General features: G+C 41.0%; 1 long non-coding RNA gene across 1 annotated transcript; it reads right to left on the reverse strand.

Moving 5' to 3' along the window:
- Positions 1–552: 552 nt before the first annotated feature.
- Positions 553–8,965, reverse strand: LOC140529293 (uncharacterized). The gene is made up of 2 exons (XR_011975487.1): positions 8,386–8,965; positions 553–1,102 (listed from the first exon to the last, which is right to left on the reverse strand). It is a non-coding gene; the product is annotated as an uncharacterized lncRNA (long non-coding RNA).
- Between the last annotated feature and the right edge of the window lie 1,700 nt (positions 8,966–10,665).

Genomic DNA, 10,665 nt, shown 5'->3' on the forward strand with positions numbered 1-10,665 from the left:
AAATCTTAAACGTTACATATATGGCATGGTGGAAAGATCTGGTCTTGGAGATGGGATTGGATTAAAGTCTCAATCTCATTTTCAACAGGAAGCCTTTTCCAGCCTCTTACTTCTAGTGCCTTCCTTCTCCTTGTTCATACATATGCTTGACATCTGCTTCTCTGTCTGATTTCAACTCCAGAGAACAAGATGCCCCTCCCAGATTAAACTCTTCACTTCCAAACTCACCACCATGCTGCTAAGTGACACCATCTCCTTCAGTCTCTTCTAATTGGAGGGTTGGGGGGTGGAGTACCAAACTCCCTCTAATGTTTTCCTTTATAGAGGACAAAAACTAGACTCAACTCACTCACTCCTCTTCGTATCTGTTTCCAATTTTGATTCCTTTGAAGAAGCATCCCCATGCTGGGCACCTATTTCCTGGGTCCCCCACTTTCCTGCCTCTTTTAGTGTGCTATCTCCACACATTTGATTATAAGCTCCTTGAGAACAGAGGCTGTCTTTTTTTTTTCACTCGTGTCTCCAAAGATTAGCACAACGCCTGACACATAGTAAGCACTTAATAAACGTTTATTGGATTGGATTGAATCTGGCATCTTCTCCTTACATTGTGAGCTTTACCTCTTTTTGCATCTCTAACCCTTAGCACAGTGTCCGGCATATAGTGGGTATTTAATAAATGTCCACTGAACTATAGAGATGTACATTTGAACACGAATGAAGTCAAAGGAAAAGCAGATTAGCAACTAGTTCTTCTCCAGCAATTTGTTAGGGGACCAGAGCAGAAAAATATATTTAAATACAGGTTCTGCTTTGGCAAATGTCTACCAAAAGAAGCTGAAAACAAAGGAAATAACGATACCCGGGTTTTGATAGAAGGCACAACTGGTCAATTGCTTCTTGAGAGTCAGTCAGTTAAGAAGAGTTATTGAGTGCCCATGGGATGCTGGCCTTGTTTGGAGAAATCAGAATTACATTCCTACCATTGCTCTCTGCTGAGTCCTGTAACCACGAGGAAAAGGAAATGTTGCCTCTTCTGGTAGCCCAGGCCGAGCAAGTTACTGCTAAAGGCTGGAGCAGCAGAATAAAATGTCACTCTGACCTGAAGGTTAGAATGTTAAAAAAAGAAAAAGAAAAAGAAACAATTATGAAAAATAATACCAAGCAGGCTACATAAATCAGGGCAGTAATGTCGAAATGATGGGTACAGTTCTGTCCCTATTAAGTTGCTATGCACAATAGAGGCTGGTAAACAAAAACACAAGAAAAAGAAAGACTATGGATGAGCCAGTCAGTGGCTTTCTAAGGTCAGTACTTGCTAGAGGAACTTGTGGCCTCGAGGTCACATGTGGCCCTCTACGTCCTCAAGTGCAGCCCTTTGACTGAGTCCAAGTTTTACAGAACAAATTGTTTTATTAAGAGAATTTGTTCTGGGAAGTTTGGATTCAGTCAAAGGGCTGCTCTTGAGGATCTAGAGGGCCACATGTGGCCTCGAGGTCACAGTTTCCCCATCTCTGCATTAGACTATTTCTTGCGGTCCCTTTATATGGTAGGTGCTTATAATAAATGATTGCCAAATAATTATAATTATGGGATTCTGATCCAGCTGAATTCAATTACATACATAAAAGCTGAAAGAAGTATAGGGAAGAGGGGGGAATTGAAGGGAACAAGTATTCATTAAGCACCTGCTGTATGCCAGTCTATTTTAGCATACAATCCTCTGGTAGGAGGCAGCTGGGTGGTACAGTGAATAGAGCACCAGAGCAGGTGTCAGGAGGACCTGAGTTCAAATCTCACCTCAGACACTTGACCCTAACTAGCTGTGTTACCTTGGACAAGTCACTTAACCCCAATTGCCTCATCCTGGGTCATCTCCAGTCATCCTGATGGCTCTGGAGGAGAAGTGAGGCTGGTGACAACCCTCCCTCACTCAAAACAAAGTCAAGTTCAAGTCATGTCATTATTTCTCTGATTACATGGTCTTTGGTAAAGAAGATCGAGCACACACACAATCCTCTGGCATACAGGAGTCCCTCTTGGGAGGATGTATGATTCTCCTATTGACCCTCCCTTAATACAACTGGTCTCACTATGTTATACCCCCCCAGTGTAGGTGCAGTTGTCAATAGGTTAAGTCTTTGTCCAGTGACCCAGTTTACATCTAAGGAAAGGATCGAGGACCAGCCAGAGACGTTGGGGGAAACAACCCCTTAATGAGTTCAGGTGTTAAGAATAACATCTAAAACAAAGGAAGTCAGTTCAGTGCAAAGCTTTATTGTAAACATTGGTGAAGAGAGGGAAATGGAGAAAGGAAATATTGTACACATGTATGAGAATATGATTTCTGATTGACCGAGAGAACACTAAACCATTTTATTATATACCTGGGAAAAATCATCTTCAGGCACGTTTGGAATATTTTGAGAGAAATGGTTGGGAAAGGCAAACATAGGCTTCTGAATGGCTGCTGGGAACCCTCAGAACCACAGACTTGTGGGGCATTAGTCCTCTAACACATCCCTAGACTTCTCTCCTAGCCCTTACAACCTAGGTACTGCTAAGAGGAGACTTCGAAGCTGAAATTTTATCTTTTTCCCAGTTGAAGAGCCTCAGTACGTTGCAGGTTCTTTGGCCTATTATAATCTGTATAATTTCCTCAATTTCTATTTACTGCTTAGTTTGATAAAGAGATATTAGAATTCCGTGATGGTCTTTTGTATACTAATGTTTGGTGAGAGCAAGCTCATCTGAAAGTGTAACCTAAGAGCTGACACCCTTTAAGAGTGATCATAAGTGCTTTTTATTCCAAATGCATTATCATATACCTAGACTCTAAGTATCTGAAGTATGATAGATATAACTCCAGTCCAACACCCTGTTTGAAGATAGGGTAAGACAGAAGGGAAAGAGCAAATACACAGCCACCATTCTTCTTCTTATTCTTCACAAATCCAGAAGTTTCATTCATCCTTGGAGAGCGGTGGCCCGCATACTAGGTCTGACATCTATCCTCCCTCATTCAAAACAAAGTCAAGTGCAAGTCATGTCATCATTCCTCTGATGTCATGGTCTTCTTCGAAAAGAAGGACAAACACAATCCATGACAAACACTAGCTGAGCAGTCTTTTATATATTTAGACAACCTCACACGCACATATTTTAGAGGTCTTATCTTTATCTAAACTGGTCAGTTTAGATACTTGTTAAAACAACAGACAAGCAACTTTAAAAGAAAAATTGGGTAACCATGAAAGGCAATGGAAAAGGAAAGAGGTTTTTTGTTGCTGAGTCATTTCAGTCATTTCTGACTCTGTGACCCCATTTGGGGTTTTCTTGGCAAACATACTGGAGTAGTTTTCCATTACCTTCTCCAGATAATTTACAGATGAGGAAACTGAGGTAAACAGAGTTAAGTGACTTGCCCAGAGACACACAGCTCGTAGGTGATCTGAAGTCTAGGACGAGAGTTCCTGATCCAAGCCTAGTGCACTGTGCCATCTAGCTGCCCCAGGGAAGGAAGAGGTACTTTGACCAATCTCAGGCAGAGGAAAGTTCACCATCGATAGGACATGCTTCATGCTCAGGTTGATGCTCACTGAATGAAGGATGCTGATGCTGCAGCGGAGACAGCTGTAACTGGCTACTACCCTTTTCCTCTGTCTTTCCATCACTCATCTTTCCTCAGCCCCCAGCGTCTGTGCACAAAGGGCTACTGTCTAAGCAGCAGTAACAGCAGTGACTGTGGCAGTCTGTCCCTATTGCCTCCTGAAGTTGCTCTCTCACTTTCTAATCCTATGCCAATGTCCTCTCCTGGTACTGTGTTTTGCTGCACACCTCTTGAGAGCCTTTCAATCTTTCCAGGGATGGGGAGGAAACAACCAACCACCTTTCCCAGTAACTACCACAGGTAGCCTGTGAGAACCTTCTCTCTGCCCACAGAGGAACTGATTTCCAAAAAAATAACAATAGCTAGCACCTATATCGTGCTTTAAATTCTGCAAAGTGCTCCAAACGTTATTTCATTTGATCATCAGAAGACTCTGGTGAGGTAGGTGCTATGATAATCCCCATTTTACAAATGAGGAACTGAATGTGTGAGAGGTCCAGTTTCTTTCCCACTTTCACACAACTGGTGTCTGAGGGAGGATGTGAAATCAGGTCTTCCTGACTCCAAGTCCAGAGCTCTAGCCTGCTTTGAAGTACAATTTCTTTTTGAAACATTTTAATGGATTTCTTAAGCTTTTATGTAAACTTTATTTCCTTTTTTTAAAACTATATCTCCTTTCTCCCCCAGGTTGAAAGTGCAGTCACTTATAGTCCCACTACTGATGGATAGAGGAGTTTTAACTTGCACTATTTCTGATCTACCAACTTAATTTTCAAATATATCTCTCCCCACTCCCTTGCCAGAAAACCATTTCCTCGTAACAAAAAATATAAAAGAAAGAGAGGATGGGTAACATTTCAGCACAATTAGCCAATACATCAGCTGATTCTAACAGTATATTCGATGTTCCCCCCATCTCATCATTTCCCACTAGCTATCCTGATTTGGGACTTCTTTGGTCCCCTCCATCATGCTCCTGTGCTGAATTCCTTCCTCCACCCTAATTTCCAGTTTCCTTTTGTGTATTATCTTCCCCCATAAGACTGTAAGCTCATTGGGGGCAGGGATTGTCTGTCTTTTTATTGCTATTTATATCCCCAGCATTTAGAACAGTGACTAACACATAGTAGGCATTTTGTTATTGTTCTCGAGTCATTTCAGTAGCATCCAATTCTTCATGACCCCATTGGGGGTTTTTTTGGCAAAGACTGGTTTGCCATCTCCTTCTCCAGCTTGTTTCATGGATGAGGAACTGAGGCAAACAGAGTTAAGTGTCTGAGGCCACCATTGAACTCAGATCTTCCTGACTGCAGGCCTGGTGCTCTATCCACTGTGCTGCCTAATTGTCACAGTAGGCACTTACTATTTATTGACTAAGTGGAAAAAATAAATAAACTTTTATTGACTGAGGGTGGCATGTTGGTCATCACATCATCCAATTTTATAATCTTTCCCAATTACATTCTTGTAATCCAATAAATATTTATTAAGTACCTATTTGTGTGCCAGGTACTGTACTAAGCACTGAGAATTCAATTAATAAAAAGAAAGTCTCTGTCTTCAAGAAGTTTACAAACTAAAGATTACGATTTAACCATTGTTTTGTTTTCTCAGTTCTGCTTCTTTCACTTTGCCTTAATTCATATAAATTCCTAATCTTCTACAGATTCTTAAAACACTGTTTTAAGCAATGTATGACAACTGGGCGATAATGGCAACAAAGAGAGTGAGCATACATTCAGTAAGTAAGCACTGGGGCAGTAGAGGCAGTAAAAAGAAAAGAAGCAGTTTTGTGTGTGTGTTTGTGTGCATAGGTGTATTTAGGTGTGTAGAGGTGTGGGGTTTGAAATGGGGTAGTGGGAAGAATTAGCTTTGGCTGATGAATTCCAAGAGGTAGCCACGTAGCCATGTAGCCATGTAGCCACACAGCCACACACACACCCACACACCCCCAAACACACATGTTCTGGATATTCTTTGGAGAGGGGAAAGTGTTACTAGAGCCACACCACTGCGACACAGATGGATACAATGGTAAACAAATTAGGAACAGCCATAGCTAGAAATATGAGAAGTCCACTAAAGGCTCTAACCATCAACCTGCACTTGGGTCATGCCTGAGACTGGCTCCTGTGTTCCCCGTACTTGAGATTCAAGCATCCCCTGTACCCTTAAGGGTAGTGCTGACTGACAGAAACTTGCCAAATAGCTACCTGAGAGGGAGACCTGTGGCATCTGACCAGGCAGTGGGGGAACCTTGACATGAGTCTGATTTTCAAGCTTATCAGAACCTCTAAGATTCTGGTTAATGCTTTGTTCTTCTGGGAAGGTATTGTTTACCTCCATTAATAAAGTTTCATTGCATGCATTGAGAAGTCTGTATAATTAGTGTTTCCCTTCCACTAGTTAGTATATATAACAGTAAATTAGTTGTTAAGTGGGCGCTGTGCTTTACAATTTTTCACTGGATATGAATGCTAAAGTCCTTCCTGGCACTCTTTTTAATCAGAATTGATGCAAAATTAAACAGAAATAGAAAGCTTTTGTACCAGAAGAAATTCTATAGAAAAGAGGAGACTTTCACTTTTCCTAATAAATACAAATAACCAGAAGGTAGAAAAATGATTAAAAAGCTTATTTATATTCCTCTTCTAAATGTCTTTGCCTGAACAAGTTAGCAAAAATGCCATAAAATCTTTTCAGTATTGGATTTCTGTGGTGGTCTACAAATGATACAGTTTCACAATGATCAGTAATGGGTGGGAGGCCAGCAGGTGTAATGGATTGAGAGATGGTCTAAGACATAGACAACCTCTGACCCATGCAGGCTTTGGGACCATAGGCAAGTGCTCCCAGGCAACTCTCTAGCAACCCAAGTGGTAGAAGAGTCCCAGCTCTTATACTAGAGGAAATTTCTGCTCCTATGAAATTGTATGTCTGGACCTTCCCTCTTCTCCCACACCCCTAAAAAGATGGTTATCTGACTAAGGTGAAAATGTTTTTAATAGGAATGTATGTGTAGAACCTATATAAGATTGTACGTTGTCTCGGGAAAAGAGTGGGGAGGGAGGGGAAAAAATATAAGATACATGGAAGTGATTGTAGAAAACTGAAAACACATAAAACAATTTTTAAAAGAGGTGGTTATCTAGCCTTTGCTTGAACACCTCAAAAGACTGAGAAACTCACCATCACTAGAGACAGTCCAACATACATTTGGACAGCTCTGATTGTTAGGTGTTTCAGGGAGCAGGAAAGAGTGAACTGAACATCGGTCTGTGTGTCAGAAGAGCTGAGTACAAGTCCCAGTTCAGACAGTAACTGTGTGACTTTGAGCAGACCATTTATTCTAGGTCTTCACTCACAAAATGAGAGACCTCAACTTCAGTGACCTAAGCCTCATTCAGTTCTAATATTCCATAATCTCCCAACACAGAGCCTTCTTCTGCATCTTCAAGAGTTCCTATAATAGCTATGTCCAAGGCAGGAAACTGAGGTCTAAAGCAAAAGACCACATTGGCTGGCTTGTGCCTTTTCTACTCTAAGCAATGCAAATCACACAGAATGTAGCACCAGAAGGTGGCAGCTTTTAGGATACTCTTTGCCTCCCCTAGGCACTTGGCCTGTTTTAATGCTCATTTTCTCAGCATATTTTCTCAAATAATTTATATTTCTTGGAGGAATATATTTTATGGAAGCACAGAACTCTGAATTTGTGTTTAGTGAATCATCCTTGCTAATAATTTCATGAATAATAAAAGAACAGAAAGACCCAGTGATTTTCTATCTTATTGGCATTCATTTACATACTTAATGAGGCTAAATTAAGAATTAAGACAATGGCATAGTTGCTCAGGAAAATGAAGAAAATTATAAAGTTTTTCACAGAAAGAAAAAGTATATGTAACCTACAATCTAGGATCCCCTAGCAATTAGCTTATGTAGACCAAGTAGTATCTTGAAATGCAACTCAAAAAGATCACTTTCTTTTTGACTCATTATACTCTCACCTAGAGTTTACTCTGTGAAATCTCAGAATATCTCACATTTAGGTCTCCCAAATGTCAATGACCCTTTATGCATGTTAAAGGTAACAAATGAGATCAGGAACAGGACAGCCACAGAAACCCATCCAACCCACAGAAAATGCAGAAGATAGAAAGGATTCATTGGAAAAAATAAATAACATGAAAAATGCATAAAGTAATCACCGTAGTTCATAATCAGTACTATGCTCCTGTCTTTGCAGTGGGTCCTGTTTTTTATAGGGTTCTGAGAATCTAGATGGTGTAGTGGATAGAGTGCTAATGTAGATAGGAAGCCTTGAGTTCAAACGCAGCCTCAGACACTTTAGTAGCTGTATGACCCTGGGCGGGTCACTTAACTCTGCCTCACTTTCCTCATCTGTAAAATGAGCTGGAGAAGGAAATGGCAAACCACTCCAGTATCTCTGCCAAGAAAAGCCCAAATGGTGTCGGGAAGAGTGGGATACAGCGAAAGAATTCAACAACAGAAATTCCAGGTTCATCGCCACACTATGGTTTCAACCCCTACTTGAAAGGGCACTGTGCAATATTCCACCAAGACTCACCACACTCTCTGTTGCTTAGAATCTCTGGAAAAAATATACTTGGGCTGCAGGTCAGGCCCTAACAATATTCTAATGAATAATTATTCTTACCACCACAACTTTCTGAGGGCAAGAACCAAAGTACTTGGGCTTACTATAAAGGCATTCCCCTTCCCATCAGACCTACACTGTCCAAATGACTCACCATAATAGCGGAGCACAAAGTCCAAATCCTTTGCCTGAATATTTCGGCTTCAGTCTCTCAGAGGATTCTTCTCCTACGAACACTAACAGCCAATGTGGAAGATATTCCTCTCTCTCCAAGAGGCATGCTACTTGGGAAATTCTTCTTCTCTCAATAGACAGATACCCAAACGCTCAAAATCAGGGTTACTTACAAGGCAAGCCCTAAGACTGACAGTACCAGGAAATCTGTATGTCTCCCTTCTCCTTCTCTAGCTAGAAGGCCAGATTCTAGGACTCTCAGGCTTGAGACTCAGAGAGCTATCCCTCAGGAATTCCCTCAGAAATCTGAGGTTCAAGAACTCATTGTCCAGTAGTCAATTACACAGCTGCCTCTGTTACCTGCCTCTTGGAAGTTGCCATTGACAGTTCTTGTAGGTGAGATTTAATATGGGAAACCTCAATGAAACCAGTTATATCTGCAAGCTCTCCAAAGAAGAAAAGAAGACAAAAGTTTGACTCTTGCCTGAGTCCAGTTTATAGGCCAGAGCAAAGGTGTGACTCCCCCCCATAAGAGACCGCCTTCCCAGCACCTGAGCCTAATTCACCTCATTCATCTTGGAACAACCCCCATGAGTGAAATCCATTCTCCAGGTGTACCAAGATAGATCTCCAAGCTAACGCATTCAACTTTGAGGCAAAACCACTGACTGAAACTTAGATTTCTTTAGTCTTCTCAACAAAGTTCAAGTGTATATGTCCATATCCTCCATAGAAAGATGCTTTCAAAACTCCTGAACAGTTGACCCTGATCCCCATAAATTTGTTAAGTTGATTAGTGAAATCCCTGGGTCAATAGCTTGTATGTACAAATATGAGAAAGAATACAATACTCTGGCTGAGAAGCTGAAAACTATTACCTACATTTCAAAATTCAGTTATGCTTTTTAAAGTTTGGCTAAATGTAATAGTATAATAGCATATTAACCATTACAATGAAAATCCTTGTATTTCAAAAAGATTTCCACAACAAGAATCCAGAACAGCCAAAGAACTGAACTGCCCTTTAGAGTAATGGAAATGTGATTTTCTCTGTGGTAAAAACTTTACCAGCTTCAGAAGTAAGGACTTTTCCTTCTCCAATCACATTTCCACTGATAAGGATGACTGAGAATTAAGCGTTATTTCAAATAATTTACACTCTAACCTACTTTCACTTAAACTGAAGCCATGGTTAGTTTTTCCTGAAATTATCTGGGTAATGCCTCTAATTCTCCCATACTTTGCTTTGTATAGAGCTTTACCATGCTAGGGCTTAGCTGGATCTCACCTCTAGTCACACATTTTTCCCAACAATAACTGGGCTGAGATTGAATAGCTGATACTCTCCACCTGGAGCCTCATAGCTACTCTCTGAGAAGTGCATATGATGAGTCTGTCTCCAAGAACAGCTATGTAATCAACTGCTTTCTTGGGCACCACAGTCCCCAACACCAAGCTTCTCTTTGGGGTGGGAGTTCAGTCACATGGGTACAGGTGGCGGGGGGCAGGGGGAGAGAAGGTGTTGAAGAAAACAGACTTCAGTTACCTATTTACTGATCTTAGGGATTTCAGTGTTCCTAACTAGCTGACATTTTGCTTCTTTTAGTGCCAAGTAATAGAGTGCCCTACTGGAGCGCCAAACCCATTCAGCCCCCTAATTGGACATCAAGTCAAGGCAACTACTGTTTATTGCCAAGGTTCCTGTTAAGACCCTGTGAGCCTCACTACCATCTTTCCTAATCTTGGACAAGAACAGTGATTTTCGACCAACAGTGGTTTCCTTAGTGATGTGATGCATTTTATTTAATGAATCAAAAAACATTATTCTGGAAGGAATCCATAGGCTTTTACCAGTCTTGCAAGAGTTCCATAACACAAAAAAATTCTAAGAATCCCTGGACTCCATGGTCTCTAAGGTCCCTTCCAGTTCTAATATTTATATTCTATAACCCAGCTCTGTAGATGTATTTCTTTTTCCGTGTTTTCTTCCCTGTCTCAATACTAAACATTAAAAATGACAACAGGCCAATATGACAGAGTAAAATAAAACTCAGTATGCCTGAACTCTTCTCCAAAACCCTCCAAATACCTTTAAAAAATGACTAGAGCAGCAGAATCCATAAAAAGACAGAGTGAAACAAATTTCCAGCCCAAAACAATTTACAAGGCCAGCAGGCTAGATCTATTGCACCAGGATGAAAGAGGAAGGCAGTCTAGCGCAGGTTGCACCACCGCAGACCAGGCCCCAGTGAGCCTACAG

Source organism: Notamacropus eugenii, chromosome 2 (genome assembly GCF_028372415.1).
Source record: "Notamacropus eugenii isolate mMacEug1 chromosome 2, mMacEug1.pri_v2, whole genome shotgun sequence".
Taxonomy (NCBI): Eukaryota; Metazoa; Chordata; class Mammalia; order Diprotodontia; family Macropodidae; genus Notamacropus; species Notamacropus eugenii.